This window comes from Bufo gargarizans, chromosome 5 (genome assembly GCF_014858855.1).
Source record: "Bufo gargarizans isolate SCDJY-AF-19 chromosome 5, ASM1485885v1, whole genome shotgun sequence".
NCBI lineage: Eukaryota > Metazoa > Chordata > Amphibia > Anura > Bufonidae > Bufo > Bufo gargarizans.
This window is the reverse complement of record NC_058084.1, coordinates 396,623,071-396,644,281: the sequence shown is the minus strand read 5'-3', so window position 1 is coordinate 396,644,281 and position 21,211 is coordinate 396,623,071. Positions and strand designations below refer to the sequence as shown.

Sequence of the window (21,211 nt, the reverse complement as noted above, 5' to 3'; positions counted from 1 at the left end):
AAAGTACACTCTTGAAAGTTGGGCCCAAGATTTATTGGTCCTTACAAAATCTCTGCCATTATTAATATGTTGGCGTTTCGTCTGGAACTTCCGCAGACCTGGAAGATCCATAATGTGTTTCACAGATCCTTGTTGAAGAAGTATGTTGAACCTGCTGAACCATCTCCTTTGCCTCCTCCTCCTGTCTAGGTAGATGGTAATCTGGAGTTTCAGATCTCCAGAATACTCAGCTCGCATGTTCTTCGGGGTTACCTGCAGTAAAGAATATGGGTTCCGGCTACCGATGTCAATGCTAGCCGCATTGTGAACGCATTTCACAGGGCACACCTGGATAAAGTTGGTTCTGGGTGCCCGGAGCTCACCCATAGAGGGGGGGGGGGGGGGGTACTGTAACACCCTGCCCTGTGAGTGATCTGAGAAGATCTGTCAGACTTGCTGCACGTGAATCTATCTGGCAGATTGCTTTAATGTGGCTTTGGGCCGGATCCCACCCCCTCACAGGTTCTGCTTATTAGTTAGTTAGTTATACTATTTATACCTGCCTCTCACTATAGCCCTTGCGGTTTATAGTTTCTCCTGGAGTTCTCTGCTGGTGTTTGGTGGATCTCCTGCTCCCAGTTCATCTTCAGTTAAGTCCTGATTCCAGAAGCTGAATGGGGCAGAACCATCAGTCAGTACGTGTAGGCGTGTGCACAGGTACTGTTCCACCATGTTGTTCAAATGCTGCCTCCTGCTAACATGCTCCATATCAGCAGTTAAGGCCGGTTGTTGCGACAAGGTGACAAAGCTTTTCCACATGTTGGCCATGCTAACGCTGCCTTTTAAGGTGCTGGCGCTGACACAGCTGTGTTGGCGACCTCATCCTCCTCCCCTGCCTTCGCCTTGTGCTTCCACTTGTCCCCCGGCGTCAGTCGGGAATGCTCTCAGGAGCGCGTCTACCAGCGTTCGCCTGTAGTCGCTCCTCTTCCGATCACTCTCCAGTGAGGGAATTAAGGACGGCACATTGTCTTTGTAACGGGGATCCAGCAGGGTGGCCACCCAGTAGTCAGCACACGTTAAAATGTGGGCAACTCTGCTGTCGTTGCGCAGGCACTGCAGCATGTAGTCGCTCATGTGTGCCAGGCTGCCCAGAGATAAGGACAAGCTGTCCTCTGTGGGAGGTGTAACGTCTGCGTCCTCTGTATCCCCCCCAGCCACGCACCAATGATGGGCCCGAGCTGCATTGGGTGCCACCCCGCTATAAACATGCTTCATCCCCATCCTCCTCCTCCTCATCCTTCTCCTCCTCGTCCTCCAGTAGTGGGCCCTGGCTGGCCAAATTTGTACCTGGCCTCTGCTGTTGCAAAAAACCTTCCTCTGAGCCACTGCCTAAAAGTGTTAGAGATGACCCCTCTTCCTCCTCCTCGTCCTGGGCCACATCCTCTTCCATCATCGCCCTAAGTGTTTTCTCAAGGAGACATAGAAGTGGTATTGTAACGCTGATAACGGCGTCATTGCCACTGGCCATGTTGGTGGAGTACTCCAAACAACGCAACAGGGCACACAGGTCTCGCATGGAGGCCCAGTCATTGGTGGTGAAGTGGTGCTGTTCTGCAGTGCGACTCACCCGTGCATGCTGCAGCTGAAACTCCACTATGGCCTGCTGCTGCTCGCACAGTCTCTCCAGCATGTGCAAGGTGGAGTTCCACCTGGTAGGCACGTCGCATATGAGGCGGTGAGCGGGAAGGCCAAAGTTACGCTGTAGAGCAGACAGCCGAGCGGCGGCAGGATGAGAACGCTGAAAGCGCGCACAGACGGCCCGCAATTTATGCAGCAGTTCTGACATGTCGGGGTAGTTGTGAATTAATTTCTGCACCAACAAATTCAGCACATGCGCCAGGCAAGGGATGTGTGTCAAACCGGCTAGTTCCAGAGCTGCAACAACAAGATTTCACACATTATCGCACACCACCAGGCCGGGCATGAGGCTCACCACTCGTCGGTCTGTTCTATTCCCCGCCACAACTCCTGCGCGGTGTGGGGGCCTGCCCCCCAAACACATCAGTTTCAGAACGGCCTGCTGACGTTTACCCCTGGCTGTGCTGAAGTTGGTGGTGAAGGTCTGTCGCTGACCGGATGAGGAGGTGGTAGAAGAGGAGGAAGAAGCCGATTAGGAAGAGGAGGCAACAGGAGGCAAAGAATGATGCCCTATGATCCTTGGCGGCAGAAGGACGTGCGCCAAACAGCTCTCCGCTTGGGGCCCAGCCGCCACTACATTTACCCAGTGTGCAGTTAGGGAGATATAGCGTCCCTGGCCGTGCTTACTGGTCCACGTATCTGTGGTTAGGTGGATCTTTCCACAGATGGCGTTGCGCAGCGCACACTTAATTTTATCCGATACTTGGTTGTGCAGGGAGGGCACGGCTCTCCTGGAGAAGTAGTGGTGGCTGGGAACGACGTACTATGGGACAGCAAGCGACATGAGCTGTTTGAAGCTGTCCATCTCCACCAGCCTGAATGATAGCATTCCAAAGGCCACTAGTTTAGAAATGCTGGCATTCACGGCCAGGGATCGAGGGTGGCTAGGTGGGAATTTACGCTTTCTCTCAAAGGTTTGTGAGATGGAGAGCTGAACGCTTCTGTGTGACATGGTGGAGATGCTTGGAGGTGGTGTTGTTGGTGGCACATCCTCTGTTTGCTGGGTGGCAGGTGCCAACGTTCCTCCAGAGGTGGAGGAAGAGGCCGAGGCAGCAGCAGAAGAGGGAGCAGGAGGGGCCTGAGCCCTTTCTTAGTTTTGAAGGTGCTTACTCCACTGCAGTCTCGCATGTAAATGCCTGGTCATGCAGGTTGTGCTAAGGTTCAGAACGTTAATGCCTCGCTTCAGGCTCTGATGACACAGCGTGCAAACCACTCGGGTCTTGTTGTCAGCACATTGTGTGAAGAAAGCTGCCTTCGGTGTGCTCGGTCCCTGGTGACGGTGGCCAGTAGCAGGCAAACAGTTTTGGCGATGGCTGCTCTGCTTTTGCACCCTGCTCCCGCTTTTGCTACGCTGTTGGCTCAGTATCACCACTGCCTCTTCCTCCGATCTCTGAAAGTCAGTGGCATGACCTTCATTCCATGTGGGGTCTAGGACCTCATCGTTCCCTGCATCGTCATCTACCCAGTCTTCCTCCCTGACCTCCTTTTCGGTCTGCACACTGCAGAAAGATGCAGCAGTTGGCACCTGTATTTCGTCATCATCAGAGACGTGCTGAGGTGGTATTCCCATGTCCTCATCAGGAAACATAAGTGGTTGTGCGTCAGTGCATTCTATGTCTTCCACCGCTAGGGAAGGGCTAGGTGGATGCCCTCGGGAAACCCTGCCAGCAGAGTCTTCAAACAGCATAAGAGACTGCTGCATGACTTGAGGCTCAGACAGGTTCCCCGATATGCACAGGGGTGATGTGACAGACTGATGGGCATGAAGACTGGGTGGGAGGTAATGTGAACGTGCTGGATCCACTGTCGACCACTCAATTGACTAGCGCCTGTACTTGCTCAGGCCTTACCATCCTTAGAACGGCATTAGGCCCGACCAAATATCGCTGTAGATTCTGGCAGCTTCTGGGACCTGAGGTAGTAGTTTCAGTAGGACGTGTAGCTGTAGCAGAACGGCCACGTCCTCTCCCTGCACCAGAGGCTCCACCAACACCACCACCATGACCGCGTCCATTATTAGATGTTTGCCTCATAGTTAGCGTTCACAAAGCAAAGTAAAAAGTGGTTAAGTCTGTTAAAAATAATTAACCTCCAATAAAAACCCTGATGTAGGGTATTGCACTCAAATTATTATTATTTTTACTCTATATGACAGCAGAATTTGTGGCCTAAATTTCACAGTCACTTATGCACGTCTAATCCCAGATGTGCAGTATATTAGAGTTTTTTTTCACCCCGTAAGCAAAAAGATGTATTTCTGGACTTGCCGACATGCCCATAGCCTGTGATGGTGCACTATCGTTGCATAAAATGGCTGCTGATTATGTATCGATATTGACAAACTGAAGTAAAAAAAAGTTTGTTTTCAGCAGTAGTTGGCTCAGGGCAGGCTTAAAAAAAATTGTGCACTGCACCCACAAAACACATTTGCTGTAGATTGCTGAGTAAAAAAAGCAGTTTTTGAAAAGATTTCTCCCTGATTTCTCCCTCACAGCAGCTGCAGCCTCTCCCTACACTAATCCGAGCAGAGTGACGGGCGGCGTTACAAGACTTCAGCTTAAATAGAGGCTGGGTCACATGCTGCAGTTGGCCAATCACAGCCATGCCAATAGTAAGCATGTCTGTTATGGCCTTTTGGGGCAAGTAGTATGACGCTTGTTGATTCGCTGCTGTGCAGTCTTTCAAAAAGCGCCCAGATAGCGCCGAACACCGAACCCGAACTTTTACGTAAATGTTCGGGTTCAGGTGCCGAAAAACCTAAAGTTCGGTACAAACCCGAACTTTACAGTTCGGGTTCGCTCAACGCTAGTTCTGACGGATCAGGTGAAGGGCAAATTAATCAGTGACTACAACACAAACTTACTACTGTTCTGTAGACATCTATGTGGAATCAGCTGACGAGGGTGTGAACAGACTACGCTTCTTCTTGACGCTAACATCGACCTGTACGGCTGAGTTGATACTTCAGTTATTTAGTAAGTAGGCAGCGATTCTAAGAGCGACCCCTGTCATCTGCATATCATACTGACTTGCAGTATTATTTCACTAACACAGCAGTCTCCCTATGCGTGCTGCTACAAGGCACAGTGTTCTACACCCCTATAAAAGCTCTCTGTAGCCCGGAAATAGAAGTTTTTTTTTTTTATTTAAATTTCCCACAAATAAATTTGGATCGAAGCAAATATTTTCGAAAAAATTTGGCGAACCGGCTGAATCGAGTTTTTAAGAAATTTGCTCATCTCTAATTATCCCTATATGAGCAGCATGTAAGTGTTTTCAGGCGATCTTCTGCCAAATATATATCTACTGATTGAGGTTTGAATTGATGCAATTTAATGGGGGAAATATCTGTATACCTTCCCTATATGCATGGTTTATTTATAAGTTCCTCAAGAGTATTTGCTATATGTACAATCTGCATCTCAAGTGGATCTATTGGAGTAATTTATTATGGCAAATTAACTATTGCTACAGTGGTTCTTTCTGATGAATACCCAAAAACTAGAAATCAGGACAGCAATTGTATAGCACAGAGTAATACATTTTATTTGACATATAGTTTTAAAAACATTTGTTGAGATCACATATATATTAGCAGCATTAAATCACACAGGAATAATATCCACAGATCTGTCACTATTAGTACATGTGAATTACAATTACTCCCCCAAGATGTGGGTGTCAATGAGCCCCAGCCCTAGATCAATGAATAAAGTTCATAGTGCCTCAGAATAAATAATGGGAGAAAATGCAGTAAGGTATACAGACCAAGACAGTCCTGGATCCCGACACGTGTTTCGCGGTTGCTTTCTCAATGGATGGTTCTTTCTGGTTAATATATGTGACCAATGATTTTATGGGCAATTATCCACTAAAATAATATTTATACATATATATATATATATATATAAATTGATTTTTTTTTCTTTTTGCTGAATTGAATCGAAAAGGATAAAAATTTATGGTTAGTCCCCTGATGAACTGATACCTGTAAAACGTATCAGGGAAACGTGTCTGGACGTAGGCTGTTACATCATGGATATAGTATTATATATACCAACTTACTGGGCAGACGGATATAAATAGAGTTTGTGTGAAACTATTATTTATTGATAAAATATCTTTATTCATCTTTTTTGTTTTTAATACATATATTTAGACCACTGACATTTGACATCTGACAATTGTATAGTGGGTCTCCGTAGGTGGTGGTATCTATCCCTTTTCAGGGCCATACAGGGTGATTAGGAGGTTCCTGACATGGGATTGCCCCTATCGGGGGAGGCTATTCCATTTTTGTAGGCAGGGTTAATAGATTATAGGGCAAGCTGGAGGGTCAGATATGTGTCCTTTCCCCAGCAATAGTCCATATATACCCAGCCTAAGTAGACAGAGTTTTTGGGCACAAATTGGGGTATTTTTAACAAATACCATTAAAGGTTAAGTTTTATACTGGTGAAGGTGTTCTGTGACTTTACTGATGTGTTAAAGGTGATATTTTATAGGTTTCTTTCCCTTTTAAGATGTACATAATGGGTTGGAAAGGGTTTATAAATTGTCTGTCCACTGTTTATTTTCTATCATGGTAGTTAATTACCCGTCAATAGGTTGGAGTTGGTAAGGTAGTGGAGGGGAGGGAGGACCACTAGCGGCTATAAACTGCTTGTAGTGACGTTTCTAGGAGGCAGAGCTGTTAGTGGGGCTGTACAAGGGAATCTCTCCCACCAAAAGAGTAGTAGTGTGTGGTGGATGTGAATCCCTAGTTGTGAACAGAGGATTGGGGTTCCTGCTGCCACACATCCTGAAGAGTCCAAAAGTATGAGAGAAGAATGGTGGCCTTTGAGTTGATGCATAGATAAAATCGATTCAAATGTCACACAACAGTCCTGGAAATATGTGGAGGGTTCAGGACACTGTAGGGGACTGGAAGCAGCTGGCTGCAGTAGATCCCAGGAATCACACTTTTCTCCAAAGAATTTGAAAGAGCCACCATCCAGTTCTAGTCAAATTGTACAACCACTGTGCCCTCGGGAAAACTGAGAGACATAGTATCTGTTAAGCTTGAATCGATCAAACAGTTTCATTTGTGACTGCCTCACTTTGAAGCCTTGTAGCAGTACTTCTTGTAAACACTACATTTTTTAGCATTCTTGGAGTAAAATAAGCTTTGTTCAGCTGCTTGAGTCCATAATCTATTAACCAAAGCGTCAATACTAGACTTGGCAGACGCTCATCTACAAATGTGTCCCAGCCCAAAATAATTTGTCTTATCATAAACATTACTGTATATAGAATAGTATACTTCTCAATAATTCAGTCATGACCATTTTTTAATAATACCACTATACAAAGACTAAATAATACCTCCACACTTTTACCACATATTACAATTATTTAATGCCACCATACAGTTACTGAATTAAAAACACTATCCAAAGGCCAGTCAGTATTACCAATAACAAAACTACTACTATACAGTAACCATACTGTAGTCAGATACCAGTTTTGCATACTAGAGGTGCAGTAATGTGTTCTCTGGTTGCAGTCCTTCACTTTCCATGTTCTTCTCTATTCAGCCTAGACCTCCATGATGAGTTCTCCTGGCCACAACTCGCCTCTGCAGAATTTAACCAGTGGTATCATCAGGACTAATGTTAGCGAATCAAAGTCCACTTCTGAATTTCATGGAAAATTCAATTTGCTGAGAAGCAGAATTTCCTCATGCTTAGGCCCCTTGCACACCCCGTGGTTGTGCTGAGGCCCGCAAAATGCGTGGGGCAGCCACAGCGGATCAAGTACCCGTTCACTTGAATGTGTCTGCGATCCGACCGTTCCGCAAAAAGATAAAACATGTCCTATCTTTTTGCGGAACGGAAGTACGGGACAAAACCCCACGGAAGCACTCCGTAGTGCTTCCGTAGGGTTCCGTTCCGTGCTTCCATTCCGCACCATTCAGCATTTCCGGATTTGCGGACCTATTCAAGTTAATGGGTCCGCATCCCTGATGCGGAATGCCCACGGAACAGCACCCATGTATTACGGATCCGAAAATGCTGTCCGCAATGCGGCAACGAGAAGCACACGTTTGTATACAGGGGGCCTTAGTGGTAGCAAATCGATTTTGTAAAAAGCAAAAAAAAAAGTCATACAAATTATACTTACCACATCCATTTGCTCGCCACCGTCATCTTTCTTAACGATCTTGCACAAATTCCTGTGTGTGGTGACGTTTGAGGTCATCACGGGCCGTGCAAAATTTCACGCCAGATCTTCCGTCAAGATGGTGGCGGCCGGCCCATCACTAGCAAATGGATGAGGTAAGTATGATTGAATTTTTTTTATTTTACATGAGATCATGTATGAACCTGGCATCTGAGGGGTTACAATGACGGGGAGTGGCGCAGTCGCAGTTCCCTGTCATTGTACCCACTACTTACAAAGTAATTTGTCTCAGAGTTATTTTTATTAATTTTTTATTCAGCGAAGCAGCCAAATCGAATTCTGGAATACTTTGCTGATCTCTAATCAGGACGACTTGCATCATGCTGTTCTCCATATACTCAGAACTAGTGATGTAATTGTTGTCAGGATTCATCTGGACTGTTCAGTTTTGTTCACATTTACATTTTTTTAAGATTTATTTTGGTAAAGAAATTATGTTATGATGAAATATTAGACAGACCTTATTTATTACCATGGGAATAAAACTGATGCCACATTTTATGAACTTTTATATTTTATTTTACCATATTGGTGGGTATGGTGAATGCTCCTCATCATACATAATCCTTTACCTAGATCTATGAAATTTCAGTTAGACAACATACACAAAAAGTATTACAGGCCAGAGTAGTATAGAACAGTAATATAGCACCTCAAGAAATCTGTGGGCCTATCCTGTATATCTGTGGCTATTTGTGTGCCTCTATTTAATACACACGGAGCAGATTTATCAAGGCCATCGCTTTTTCTCCTATCTTGATATCCCCTGCACTGCTGGAGGATGCACCAAACTTATGATGAGACACAAGCGCAAGGGAGATGATAAATCTTCGCCGTAGTGTTTTTTCCGCAATGATTTATATAGCTATATTGTTCCCTGGAAGAGAATGCACCACCTCACAGAGGCACATTGAGTACCTATAAAGTCTGTAATATAGACCTTTAAGGTATTACTACAAGGCTTTGCCATGTGTATAAGGCCTAATTGTCTGAGTCATGTGCGTTCACAAGAGCATAGTAATCAGCTTGGTTAGCCAATAGCTGGTTATGAGTGCCGTATTCCACCACTTTCCCGTTCTTAATCACTGCGATAATGTCAGCGTTCTGTATGGTGCTTAATCGATGAGCAATCACTATGCATGTCCGTCCTTGCCTGGCACTGTCCAGAGCTTGCTGCACAATCTGTAAAACATGAAAGTTGGTTTATAATTGCAATATATCAAATAGCGTGTAGTTTACACAAGAAAACTAATTGTTTTAGGACTGCCCTTAAAGGGCATCTGTCAGCAGATTTGTACCTATGAAACTGGCTGACCTGTGGCATGTGTGCTTGACAGCTGAAGACATTTGTGTATGCTCCTATGTTCATATTTGCCTGCATTGCTGAGAAAAATGATGTTTTAATATATGTAGCTGAGCCTCTAGTAGCAACTGAGGCTCTGCTCTCTCTGCAACTGCCACAACCTCTTCATTTTAATTGACAGGGTTGCAGAGAAAGCAGAACTTGTATGTCACATGTAATGAGGAGGGAATAACACCAGAATACACACAGAAGGGAATAGACCAGAGTCTAGGTCTCAAAGCTAAGGAAGAGAGAAGGTGACCTCCTAGGAATCCCTAGACCTCTCCCTGACTACTGCCAGTATGAATAGAACCTGGAGGTGGAAATACTCATTCACCGACACCTTAGCCCTGGAGACTCTGGAAACCCTAGGAATGGTGGCAGGGAATGAGACTACTGGTTCCCTCCCAGATGAAACCTCCCACCACACAAAAACAAAAGTTTTAGATTTTAGAAAAACAGACTTTTCAAAAATGAAATTAGTTATAAATGAGTCCTTATCAGACTGGAACGGATTACATGGAGTCCAGGAGAAATGGGACTACTTAAAAGGTGCATTATTGAAGGCAACAGAAAATTGCATTAGACTTGTCAGTAAAAGCAAAAAAAGGAAGAGACCACTGTGGTACTCAGCAGAAGTGGCCCAAATAATTAAAAATAAAAAGCTAGCATTTTGTAATTATAAAAAAAACCAGAGCAATGAAGATAAGGAAATCTACAAGATTAGGCAGAAAGAGGCCAAGCAAGTTATAAGAACTTCTAAAGCTCAGGCAGAAGAAAAACTAGCTCAGTCTATGAAAAAAGGGGATAAGACATTCTTCAGATATATAAATGAAAAAAGGAAATTAAAACAAGGAATAACTAAATTAAAAACAAAGGATGGGAGGTATGTAGAAGAGAATAAAGGGCTAGCCGACTGCCTTAATGAATACTTCAGTTCAGTTTTTACAAAAGAAAAAGAAGGAGAAGGACCTCCACTAGAAAGGATGACTAATACATTGTTTGATGCATGTGTCTTTACAGAGGAAGATGTTCTAAGTCAGCTGTCTAAAGTGAAGACAAATAAGTCACAGGGGCCTGATGAGATACACCCAAAATTATTAAAAGAGCTTAGTGGTGAGCTGGCAAAACCGTTAACAGATTTATTTAACCAATCATTAGTAACAGGAGTTGTCCCAGAAGATTGGAAATTGGCAAATGTCGTGCCCATTCACAAGAAAGGTAGTAAGGAGGAATCGAGCAACTATAGACCAGTGAGTCTGACATCAATAGTAGGCAAATTAATGGAAACCCTATTAAAGGATAAGATTGTGGAACATCTAAAATCCCATGGATTGCAAGATGAAAAACAGCATGGGTTTACTTCAGGGAGATCATGTCAAACAAATCTTATAGATTTTTTTGACTGGGTGACTAAAATAATAGACGGTAGAGGTGCAGTAGACATCGCATATCTAGGTTTTAGAAAGGCTTTTGACACTGTCCCACATAGATGACTTATCAATAAACTGCAGTCATTGAGCATGGACTCCCATATTGTTGAGTGGATTAGGCAGTGGCTGAGTGACAGACAACAGAGGGTTGTAGTCAATGGAGAACATTCAAAACAAGGTCATGTTACCAGTGGGATTCCACAGGGATCTGTACTGGGACCAATTTTGTTTAATATCTTCATAAGTGATATTGCAAAAGGCCTCGATGGTAAGGTTTGTCTTTTTGCTGATGACACAAAGATATGTAACAGGGTTGATGTTCCTGGAGGGAAACGCCAAATGGAAAAGGATTTAGGAAAACTAGAAGAATGGTCAGAACTCTGGCAACTGAAATTTAATGTGGATAAGTGCAAGATAATGCACCTGGGGAGTAAAAATCCAAGGGCAGAATATAGAATATTTGACACAGTCCTGACCTCAGTATCTGAGGAAAGGGATTTAGGAGTAATTATTTCAGAAGACTTAAAGGTGGGAAGACAATGTAATCAAGCAGCACGAAATGCCAGCAGAATGCTTGGATGTATAGGGAGAGGTATAAGCAGTAGAAAGAGTGAAGTGCTTATGCCGCTGTACAGATCACTGGTGAGACCTCACTTGGAGTATTGTGCGCAGTACTGGAGGCCATATCTCCAGAAGGATATAGATACTCTAGAGAGAGTTCAGAGAAGAGCTACTAAACTGGTCCATGGATTGCAGGATAAAACTTACCAGGAAAGGTTAAAAGACCTTAATATGTATAGCTTGGAAGAAAGAAGAGACCGAGGGGATATGATAGAAACTTCTAAATACATAAAGGGAATCAACTCGGTAAAGGAGGAGAGCATATTTAAAAGAAGAAAAACTACCACAAGAGGACACAGTTTTAAATTAGAGGGGCAAAGGTTTAAAAGTAATATAAGGAAGTATTACTTTACTGAGAGAGTAGTGGATGCATGGAATAGCCTTCCTGCAGAAGTGGTAGCGGCAAATACAGTGAAGGAGTTTACGCATGCATGGGATAGGCATAAGGCTATCCTTCATATAAGATAGGGCCAGGGACTATTCATAGGATTCAGATATATTGGGCAGACTAGATGGGCCAAATGGTTCTTATCTGCCGACACATTCTATGTTTCTATGAAGGAACCAGCGTCTCGCTGAGATCTAGAAAACAACACAAACAAGAAAACAACAAAATGCAAAACTAAATGCACTTATCTTTAAAGAAGAATGGAGGAGCAGGAGATCCAAAGGAACAACACATCAGCTCAACCAACACCAAGCAGGAAATATCAACCGTATGGTAAGCAGTGTGAGTCAGGACTAAACAGAGCCTCAGTAATGACCACAAGCTGCACCTGACAGGAGGTGTGGTCATTACTAAGCAACAACACTGCAAGGTGAGAACAGAGAGACTGTCAGATAACGTCACGTGCCACCAGTCTCTCTGATCTTCTCACCTCTGTCATGGGAGGGACCATGACACTTTATGTATATCAGCAGCCCCCCCCCCCCCCCCCCATAGCTCCTAGAGGCTCATTTGCATATATTAAATCTTCATATTTCTTAGCAATGCTGGCACATATGAACATGCACATTTATCGCAGGGTCCTCTACGGGTTAAGGCCTTATTGAAGGCCACTTCATTTTTAAAGTGTACATAGTCTTTTCACTTCCCCTTTCTGAAATGGAGAGAAACTGACAGTTTTTAACATTTAATAATAAAGGGGTTGTCCCATGAAAAATATTATACAGTTTTGGCATGTAATTAAAAGTTTTGTATAGCTACTGAGTTATTCAATAAAATGTATCTTTATAGCACCACTTAATTTCTTATTTCTTTGGCTCACTGAGATGGCCGCACATGCTCAGTTTCATCTTTCAACTGCCTTGTGAGCTGTGATAGGGAGAGCATGGACATGCCCCCCCGATCTGCAGGAGAAAATTAATATGGAGATCTCTTGATCCATTTGAGGCACAGGTCTGGTTCTGGATTTGTTAGAAAGAGATTGCCATGTACTATATGATGTGTGATTTTAATTTCTAACATTATTCATGGGATAACCCCTTTAAGTATAGCACCAAAGAAAAAAGTTATAAAGTAAGGCCGGACGGAACGGTTCAGGGGAGGCCGGCATAAGGGGTTTGTCAGGCGAGGGCTAGGGTAGGTGAGGGGGTTAACAAGGAGACGTGCGGAGGGGAGGGATTGAGAAGGGGCGGGGAGCCGAGCGGTTAAATAGGAAGTGAGGCGGGATAACGGGTGCCATTTTGGGAGCAGGAGACGGCATCTGCAGCATCGCATACTGCTATGGCTGAAACAGTGGAGGCGATGCTGCGGTGACTGAGGGAAGCGGCGGACTCCAGTGGTCCCGGTGTCACCGCCAGATCTCTGAGAAGCTCTGATAGACATTCTTCAGTACCTCTTGCTTGAGGTTCTTTTGTTTTGATTTTGTTTTGTCATCTCATTTCCCTCTCTCAGCTGTCATCTAGTTGCACTGATTGACTTCCCTTTATACCTCCTCCCATACTGCATCACTTTGCGGTTTATACAACCTCCTGGATTGTGCTCACTGCTAGATGCTGCAACTGCTGGTTCCACAGATAAGTCTTTTCCTTTATTTGTGTTTTCCTGTTGGCTTGATTCTAGGTGACCCTGACTCCCTCCGTATTAAGTGCAGGAAGCCGGTGGTCATGTCCCCTCACTATTGTAGGGTTTTCAGGTGTCACTCAGTCTAGGTACGAGGGCATGCCATTTTTCTATCATTAAGATCTTTGCATGAGCTGAGCAGTCAGGGAGAGCTCTAGGGCTTTTATAGGGCTCACCCATATGTTCCTTAGTTTGGGATCAAGTCAGTTGGATCTTTACTTTTGACTTCTAGTTTTCTGCAACACCATCCGTGATACCCAGTTGGCTGGAGCAGCAGGTGACTGCAATGTTAGGGGGGGGGCGGAGGAGGTTACCTCTAGCCCCACTCCATTAGCAAGACGGCCACGGCGGGTACGGCCGCTGGCGCGCCTAAGCCCTGATTTAACCCCCGAGTCCGGCGCCGTGTCAGGAGCCCCTCAGGGGACCCTTCACGCCTGGGGGCTTTAAGCATTATATCTCCTGCGGCCTCCCAGCATGGGAGGAATCCATGTGTCCGGCGAGACCCAGCGGCGGCAGGGGGGACATCTTCCCAGCCCACGGCAGCATCAGCAAGGGAGTCAGAACCGGGTTCTGTGGGGTCCCCTTCCGTCCGAGGTAGGAGAAGGCCTGCTCTGCTTGGGAGTGGTGGCGGCAGCAGAGACGACAGCGGGGCTGTGCGGGCAGGCAGCAGGGCCCAGCGCAGGCCCTCACAGGATGGGCCCCTAGTAGTGGCATACGAGGCTGTGCCTGGCGGAGCCAGGTGCGGGCACAGGCCTCGCCCAGATCAGCATCTTTCAGAGGAGGAGGACGAGGTTGCTCTGGTGGGATCCGGTTACCAGGGCAAGCCTCTTGGGCATGAAGACGTGCTGGCGGAGCGTCGCGAGGCTGCGCATGATGGTGGAAGGGACGTGCGCAGGCCTCTTTCGGATGACGGACAGCTTGTGGCTGGTCCTGACAGCTTGGAGGTGAGGGAGCTTCCCAAGGTTCTCGCTGTGACCATGCAAGTGACCATCTGAGGACCGTGGCGGATACAGAAGCCGTGCGTCAGGAATCAGGACCTTCGGCTGCTGGGTTCACAGCGCCCGGGCAGCTAGGTGAGACATCATTGGGATCTTTGCTATCTTTGTTTCAAGGGTCAGGTAGTTTGTGGGGGAGCAATAGTTCTATTATGGGTGGTTTGGGATGCTTGTTGTGTAGCTTAGCCGGGATCAGTCCGGATGGGGGGGTGGGTACGGCTCCCTTCACAAGCATGGGGATTGGGGACTGGGGTTGTAATGTGCCTACACCCACTAGGGCAGGAATGGCGGAGTCAGTGTCTGTACAGACGCAGGCAGGGGGGACGAGGATAGGCCCGGGTTAGATGATGCTGCAAAAGGGGAAGTGTATGTGTGTTTTGCGGGCCCCCTGGAAGCGTATTTGAAGCTTGAGGTGCTAGACAAGATTTGGCGGGGAGAGTATGTAGAAATTTTCTCTCTACTGCCACTGGAACGTTTTAATCTAGACGTAGTAAAGAAGGATAGGGTTAGGAAGGAGGAGGATGACGGGAAAAGAAAAGCGTTGTTTTCGGCTTATTCCGAGGACATTTAGTAATTGGCTGCAGGCCTTTGCTATTCTGGCAAGTGTGATTGGGGAGAAGTCTCACGATTTCTGTTCTGCCCTTTTTTGTTACTTGAACGCTATTGGGGAAGCCTATCGGGTGTACAGGAGTTCGGGGTGGTTACGGTACGATGAACAATTCCGTCAAAGGAAAGCGGTTCGCCCTACCAAGAGATGGGACCATAAAGATATTGCTTTATGAATGAGGGTTACGGCACCAGGTAGGACTGGCCAGTCCTTTTGGAGTGAGTCAGGGGGGGCTCCCCAGTCTACGGGGACAGCCACAGCTGGAAAGGGCTTCTGCTTCCTTTTTAATGAGGGAGGTTGCAAATTTGGACAAAAATGTAAATTTAGGCATGAATGTTCAGTGTGTGGGGGTGGCCATGGGGCCAACAGGTGTTTTAGAGGGGGTAGACAAAGAGGGGGTGATGGTTTTGCAAAAGGGGCGGACTCCAGTGCGAGTGGATAGGATGGCGGGTTATCTAAATCGATATCCTAACCAAAAAGATATCCTAACCAAAAGATAGCAGAATTTTTTATGTTTGGGTTTTGAGTTCGGTTTTCATATCCCTTCTCATCCGTTACCAGTGGTGGAGATGCGGAAAAATTTGCGCTCGGCATTGGAATTGCCGGGCATCGTGTCAGAAAAATTAAATAAAGAGGTTTCTTTGGGAGGGATGGATGGTCCGTTTGTTACACCGCCCATGAGTAATTTGCGTATCTCCCCTCTGGGTTTGGTCCCCAAAAAGGAGCCAAATAAATTTAGGCTGATACATAATTTATCCTTCCCTAAGGGCGCGTTGGTCAACGAGGGCATAGACCCCGAGCTTTGTTCTGTGGTTTATGCTTCCTTTGACGCGGCTGTTGAGTGGGTGAGAAAGTTAGGACCAGGTACCCTATTAGCAAAATCTGACATTGAGTACTGACATGTTACCAGTTCACCAGGATAGTTTGTATTTACTGGGCTGTTTTTGGAATGATGGCTATTTTGTGGATAGATGTTTACCAATGGGCTGTTCAGTGTCTTGTGCATATTTTGAGTGTTTCAGTTCTTTTTTGGAGTGGGTAGTTATCCAGGAATCAGGTTGTTCATCTGTCATTCACTACCTAGACGATTTTCTGTGTTTGGGGCCGGGTGGGTCTAGAGTTTGTTCCTTGCTGTTGTCTACGTTGCAGCTTGTTTTTGGGGTCCCATTAGCAGTGGACAAAACAGTGGGGCCAACTACGGAGTTAAGTTTTCTGGGGATAGTTATTGATACTCAGCGAATGGAGTGTAGACTACCAGAGGACAAGGTGTCGGATTTGAGGGCGGGGGTGGCAGCCGCATTGAGGGCAAAAAAGATTTGCTTGCGGGACTTACAGTCCTTGTTGGGCAAATTGAATTTTGCATTTCAAATTAGGCCGCATTTTTAGTAGGAGGTTGGCTTCCGCGAACGGGGGTATTGTGGCTCCGCACCATTTTATTACACTAGGTAAGGAATTAAAAGGGGATTTAAGGGTATGGGATCTTTTTTGCAGCGTTTTAATGGCAGGGCATTAGTTATGGGTGGGTTTGTTGATAGCTTTGATTTCGATTTGTTTACAGATGCTGCAGGTGGGGTTGGTTTTGGGGAGTACTGTAATTGACAGTGGTGTGCGGGTAAGTGGCCAGAGTCCTGGGTTCTGAACAGTTGGGTTAAGAATGTGGCGTTGTTGGAACTCTTTCCAATTGTTCTGGCGGTCGCGCTGTGGGGGTAAAGTTTAGGAACAAGAAAGTTAGGTTTCATTGTGACAACTTAGGAGTGGTGCAAGCGATCAACGGTTTAACTGCCTCTTCTCCCCCTGTGATTTGCCTGTTACAGCAGTTGGTCCTTATGTGTCTGTCTCTTAATGCTTGGGTTGTGGCAGTGCATGTGGCAGGGTCTTCTAATGGTATCACTGATGCACTTTCTCGTTTGCAGTGGGACCGGTTTCGCCAGTTGGCCCCAGATGCGAGTCCAGACGGGTTGGCGTGTCCAGAGTCCTTGTGGGAGATCTTGGAGGTACCGTAGGGGATCTGTTGCAGGCATCGTTAAGTGACGGCACGTGGAGGGCTTATGATAAGGCTTGGAGCACTTGGCAGCGGTGGTGTGAGGACCTGGGGGTCGAGGTGATGGGTGGGGAAATCCTGTTATTGCTGTTCATTGGCCATGTGAAGGAGCAGGGATGGTCGGTTGCACAGATTAATAGCTGCATGGTGGGGTTGGCCTTTGGATTCAAGTTGCGGAATTCCCCAGACGTCGCTAAGTCATTTTTGGTGCGGCAGGTGTTAAAGGGGTATAGGAAATTTCAGTGGGTGAAGGACACTCGTCGTCCGGTGTCTTTCGTTGTTGCTCCAGTTGGGTGAGCAAGTGGCCGGGGTCTGTCATTCGGTTTGGGAAGTGAGGTTATTCAGATTAGCGTTTACTCTAGCCTTTTTTAGGGCTTTTGGTTTGGGAGAGTTAGTGTGTCGCAGTGTGAGTCGTGAAGGGGGTTTGAAAAGGGAGGGTGTGAGTTTGTATGACGACAGGGTGGTTATTTATCTTCGTTTTTCAAAAACGGATCGGGAGGGGAAAGGTCACTTCATAACAATGTTTGCGGTGCCAGGGTATTTGTTGTGTCCGGTGCAGTGTTTGCGGGACTTCCAGGAGGGGTCCGGAGTTGGTGCCGGCCCACTTCTCAGGCATGTGGATGGGTCCTTCTTGTCAAGGTTTCAATTCCTGGCGGTATTTAAGAAGTGTTTGCGTAACCTGGGGATGGACTCTGGCAACTTCACGGGTCATTCCTTCAGGATTGGGGCCACCACAGAGGCCGCACGGCTGGGTGTGCAGGACGAGGTGATAAAGCGTATTGGGAGGTGGGAGTCAGAGAGCTTTCGGCTATATGTGCGTTCAGGGGCGGTTTGAGAGTGTGGGTTGCTGTCTAATCATTGTTTTGTTTTTGTTGTCTTGCAGGTGACGCCCCGTTGTTAGTGTGGATTCTGGGCCATTTATTCGTTTTCTGGGGGGCCTTGTGGGCAGATGTATGGTGAAATGGGTGACAGTTGGGGTTTGACAGTGGGGTGGCTGTGGTGAGGTGGATCAGGCGTTTAGGTATTTTGTGCAGTAGTGTGTTGCAGGAGGTGCACTGTCATGCCAGGTTGGATAGGGCCCCGGATGTTTTAGTGTTGCACGTGGGGGGTAATGACCTAGGTGTTCGTCCTTGCAGGGAATTGATTCGGGATATCCGGTTTGATTTTTTGCGGTTGTGGTCCCTTTTCCCGTCCATGATCACTGTGTGGTCAGACATTGTGCCAAGGAAGTCCTGGCGTGAGGCTAGATCTATGGAGAAATTGAATAGGGCCAGGATTAAGTTAAACAGGGTGATTGGGCGGTTTTGTGCCAAGCATGGAGCAGTAGTGGTGCGGCACCCGGATTTGGAATCAGGGACCGGAGGTTTCTGGAGAGAGGATGGGGTCCACCTTAATGCAGTGGGCATTGATCTGTGGGCGCTTGATTTGCAAGGAGGAGTGGAAAGAGCTCTCCGTGTGTGGCGGAACGTGCGAGCTTAAGGATTGGAGTTAAGCTGTGCGTTGTTGGCGGGGGGAGGTCATAGAGGCTGGGGCTACTGGATGGTACAGGTGAATGAGAGGGCTCCATTGGTGGGGCTGGACTCTCAGAGTTGGGGCACCTAATTGGCTTGGTGTGGCGTCCATCAGTTTGTGTCCCCGAGCTTGTGGTATGCGGCTGGGGGCAAGATGGAATTGCCGTGGTGGTTTTTAGTCGGTTAAGGTGCATTTAGGCGGCTTCTACGACCTACCTCGTCATTTCTAAGTAAAAGGTCATTGTTATATTAATTATTTATGTTTGTTTATATTATTTATATTATTTAATAAAAAATAGCTGCTGTGGCCGATTTAATCCGAACAGTGGCTGTGTGTGGTTATTTGGGATGGTGAGTTGGTTGGTTGGGTTAGTTTAAGTTGGTAGTGGGCCCGAGCTTAGCCAATAACCCTACTCATGTACAATACAGGTAAATATAAGAAAACAACACAGAAAAGGTAGCTTAGAAGTCATACATGCAAAAAAACATGTACACATACCAATTATAATGGCAGTGACATCCCTACAGATCCTGCAAGCACATTTGCCTGCATATTGCACCTCTGTAGGAATATAGGAGAAAAACTCAGTTTGCCTCTATAAAAATAAGGTCGCATAGGGCCACAATAAATTTGTAATGTGTAAACATACCCTTACATTAAAAAAAGGGCGCAAGCCATAGATCTCAACTCAATTGATGGCAATATTTTCATTTTGTATTGTTTTATTTGAATTTTTATTACCTTTTCACTTTCGGTATCTAGAGCAGAAGTGGCTTCATCCAGGAGTAACACTTTTGGCTTCCGTACAAGAGCGCGTGCAATGGCGATCCTTTGTTTTTGTCCACCTGAAAGTTGAGCTCCCTTATCTCCAACACGAGTGTTATATCCCTTCAATATCAAAAAGGCAGAAAACGTTTAGTTGGGAAGCAAACGGTCAACACAAATATGAGTAATATGATCTTAATAAATTACTTCTGGCAAGTTCATAATGAATGTGTGGATATTGGCTGCTTTCGCTGCCTCTATGACTTCTTCCTCTGGAACAAGTCTACTGTTGTCTCCATATTGAATGTTCTCTTTGATGCTGCAGTCAAAAAGGATTGGTTCCTGTGACACAATGCCGATCTGCGACCTCAGCCACTTCAGATGTAAAGACGTGATGTTGATCCCATCAGCAAGCTAAAATATATCAAATATAATAGGTACAGTTACCATTACAAATGCCTTGTACCAGGGGCGTACATAGAAATCATGGGGCCCCAGGGCAAATTCAGAATTGGGCTCCCTCTCCTCCCACAGTAAGGCCTCATTCACATTTTCATGTCCATTTGACATTAAAACAACCATCCATGTTTCATCTGTAAAAATGTCTGTGAAGGATGCGTGTTTAGTGCACGTGGTTTCATTTTTTTGCCCTCTGCGTGTCATCCATATTCCACAGACAATGCTCAGCTGACAATTTATCAAATTTAAAATGTATAAAGGCCCACAGCTGGTGGAGGCTCCACTGAAGTTATGTACAGGTGCCGGCCTCTCCATAACTTTGGCGCATCCAGCATCAGGTTCCATAGCTGTCTAACATTTACACCATTTTCTATGCCTGTTCCCACACCCATGCCACACCTACAATTTTAGACCTGGCGTGAGTAGGGAAAAGTCGCAGATAGCGGCGCTACTAACTGTTGCACCGCATAACTACCGAATTTTTCGCCCCATAAGACGCACTTTTTCCCCCCCAAAAGTGGGGGAAAAGTGCCCCTGCGTCTTGTGGGGCGAATGCTGGCAATTTACATTGCAGTCTGCGACGCTGCAGCATCGCAGACTGCGATGTATTAGTGAGGAAGGTCTGTAGTAGGAGGGGAGAGCGGTGGGGCCGTGCAGGCACTGTACTCTGGCCCCGCCGCTCAGTATGTACTGTATACGTAGTGTTAATAATCATATCTAAACTGCGCTCCCCCTGCTACCCATGTGTACCATACTTACCGGTACACGTCTTGCTCCTGTAGAAAGCACTAGCAGCTAGCAGGCAGGCCGGGCGGCCGTAACTCACGGAGGTCACGTGCCTGCTCCGCCTACTTTATTCATAAAGTTGGCGAAGCAGGCACGTGACCTCAGTGAGTTACGGCCGCCCGGCCTGCTAGTACTTACTACAGGAGCGTGACGTGTACCGCTAAGTACGGTACACATGGGGAGCGACCAGGGGAGCGCAGTTTAGATATAATTATTAACATGACGTATACAGTACAAACTGAGCGGCGGGCCAGAGTACAGTGCCTGAACGGCCCAGCCGATCTCCCTGCCTACTACAGACCCTTAGGGATCTGTGGATGGGATAATGATGGGGGGGGTCTGTGGATGGCATTATGATGGGGGTATTTGTGGATGGGACTATTATGGGGGGATCTGTGGATGACACATATAGCAGCGTCATCCACAGATCCACTACCCCATAACAGTGCCATCCACAGATCCCCCCATCATAATGCCATCCACAGATCCCCCACCATCATAATGCCATCCACAGATCCCCCCACCATCATAATGCCATCCACAGACCCCCCACTATCATAATGCCATCCACAGCTCCCCCCATAACATTGCATCATCCACAGATACCCCTTAATAGTGTAATGCACAGACCGCTAATAGTTCAAAACCACCAAAAGCACACCTTTTGGTTAAAACTAGAGTTGAGC

General features: G+C 46.3%; 1 pseudogene; it reads right to left on the bottom strand.

The window, feature by feature from the left end:
- Nucleotides 1-8,880: 8,880 nt before the first annotated feature.
- Nucleotides 8,881-21,211, bottom strand: part of LOC122939475 — a 200,068-nt pseudogene continuing 187,737 nt past the window's right edge.